The following is a 2,305-nucleotide window of genomic DNA, read 5'->3' as shown; positions in this document are numbered from 1 at the left end:
TTCATTATAAGTACCACAGGCAAGATGGCTGGTGGTCTAAGGCATTGCGTTCAGATCGCAGTTACCCCTGGAGACGTTTGTTAAAATCTCACTTCTAATAAAGAGGTCTTTCTCGTTAGAGTAGAAACGATAGAAGCCTTAAGCGGGAAAAAAATCACAACATCTCGCATTTCACGTGTTCAATGTTAACTGTCTCAGTGGTTGCCTCGGTGATTGATGGCTCTTCTCCCTCGCAGGGTGACGGCAAACTTCTTCAGAGAGGGAGTCTCCCACGCACGGCTTTTCTTTATCAAGAGCTGAGACAACAGAAACAGACTTCAAACTGACATGAATTACTTCTTGAGCGTTTATGATCGTCTTTAAAAGCTGAGAGCAGGTGAAAAAGTCTTTGGAAATGAGGAAATGACTGCTGACAGTAAACAGAGCTGACGCTCAGCTGCAGACAAGCGCTCCTCGTTAGTATAGTGCTGAGTACCCCCGCTTGTTGTGCGGGAGACTGGGGTACGTTTCTGTGACAGGGCGCTGGTTTATTTTTTTAACAACCTGACTTTACTTAAAAAGTGTGTACTGTATACTACGTTTCGGACTAGTTACTGCGGTAGAATATGGAGATCATCTCCAGCTTTGAGCTCAACTGCAACAAGAAGTCATGCTAAATGTAGTATTGTGAGTAGACATCGTGAGACAACAGAACGAGAGAGTAGAAGGCGGGAATATAAGGTGTAAGGGCGTGATCTGTGTAGTTAATAAAATAGTTAAAATAATATAAAAACGTCTCTTTATTAAGATACACAACATTTATGGCGACGAGAGATGAGTGCTTGACGGACTCAAAGCGAGCAGAACACTGCAGATTTTAGTTCTCTTGCTGGTAGAAACGAGCTTCTGAATTTTCGGACTTTTCGTTTAGCTTGCGCCATGGAAGATATGGCAACCGCGCCGAGAAGCTTTGCTTATGCCCAGCTTTTTCCACCGCTTCTACTGAACCTCGGAGCTGCAGGAGGAAGGGCTGACTTTAGAAAGAGCTCTTAAAGTCGCTAGAATTCATGAAGCAGCTCAAGCAGAATCAAGAATGCTTTCTGACCACAGTGACAAAGTGACACTGAACGGGGCGCTCGCTCAAACTTTACAAACAAAAGCCGAGCAGCAGGACGCAGTCATGCTAGAGATATAGAAGAACAGGGGACGGCTGACATTACATGTTACAGGTGCGGACTAACAACGCACAAAGCAGATGAATGCGGAGCGTGAACAGCAAAATGTCTACACTGTAAGAAAACAGGACATTATGCACACGTCTGCAGAACATCACGTCCGAGTTTAAGGACAGCAACATCAGAGATTGGAAGCTAGGGAGTTTCAGGTCTGTGGTTGTAATATAGGTTCTAGAAAGTCTGAATACCTTTGCAAGAAGTATTTCAGAATCCCAGTCAAATCCAGTACGAATGCCGCATAGATCTGCATTGTACAATTAGTATACTGTTCGTCCGTTGAATCAAACACGACTTATGAAGCATTTCTAAAACAGGAGAGATCGTTAGGGAATGCGTCTTCCTGTAAAAATAAAATGACTTCATGGGCACTATAAGCAGAGGTGTGAAAGCCTGCTCTACTGAAGAACTATAGCCAGAGATGCCAAAGAGGTCGAGATTTCACCACGTGAGAGAAAGCATCTCAGAAAACGAAGTTGCGGTCGTTTCCACGCGTTATAAAACCACTAGGTCAAACAACAAGAGCTGAAGAGCCGCTGTTGAGAGTAACGCGGCCGAGCGCTCTAAGGAGCTGGCTTAAACCTCCAGTCTCTTCAGGAGCATCTGTTGGAGTCGCACTGCTACTGCGTATCTCCTTGTTAAGTATCCCTTTTATTGTTGTTGCTGCCTCCAGGCGATGTAAACCAGATTCAGAAAAAAAATAATTTGAACAACATTATTCCCCTGTTTGTTTGAAGGCGCGGTGGCCAAGCGGTAAGGCGTCGGTCTCGTAAACCGAAGATCGTGGGCTCAAACCCCACCTGTGCCTGTTTCACTTGTCACTGCTTTCCTTTAGTTTCAAAGTCTTCAAAAACTCGCAATGTAGGAGTCTCAATAGTAAGAGAGCATAACTGTCGCCAGTGATTAGTATTCTTGCATATCCTGCCTTGTTTTTTAGTCGACAAAGCTTGTTTCTCTTCACACCCATCTTCCGAATGATCACCTCAGCATTGGGAAGGAACGTGCGCTTGGTACAGCCCCCGACTCCATGGTCTGATCACAAACAGATCGGGTGAGCTGTCAGTCCAGGTTGGAAGTAACGTTCGAAAGCACTA

General features: G+C 44.9%; 1 non-coding gene across 1 annotated transcript; it reads left to right on the top strand.

The window, feature by feature from the left end:
• The first annotated feature begins 1,947 nt into the window (after positions 1-1,947).
• Positions 1,948-2,019, top strand: trnat-cgu (transfer RNA threonine (anticodon CGU)). The gene has a single exon. It is a non-coding gene; the product is annotated as a tRNA-Thr (tRNA).
• Positions 2,020-2,305: the final 286 nt, after the last annotated feature.

Source organism: Atractosteus spatula, unplaced genomic scaffold (assembly GCF_055471065.1).
Source record: "Atractosteus spatula isolate fAtrSpa1 unplaced genomic scaffold, fAtrSpa1.hap1 Scaffold_61, whole genome shotgun sequence".
In the NCBI taxonomy this organism is placed as follows: domain Eukaryota; kingdom Metazoa; phylum Chordata; class Actinopteri; order Semionotiformes; family Lepisosteidae; genus Atractosteus; species Atractosteus spatula.
This window is presented reverse-complemented; position numbering and strand designations above follow the sequence as displayed.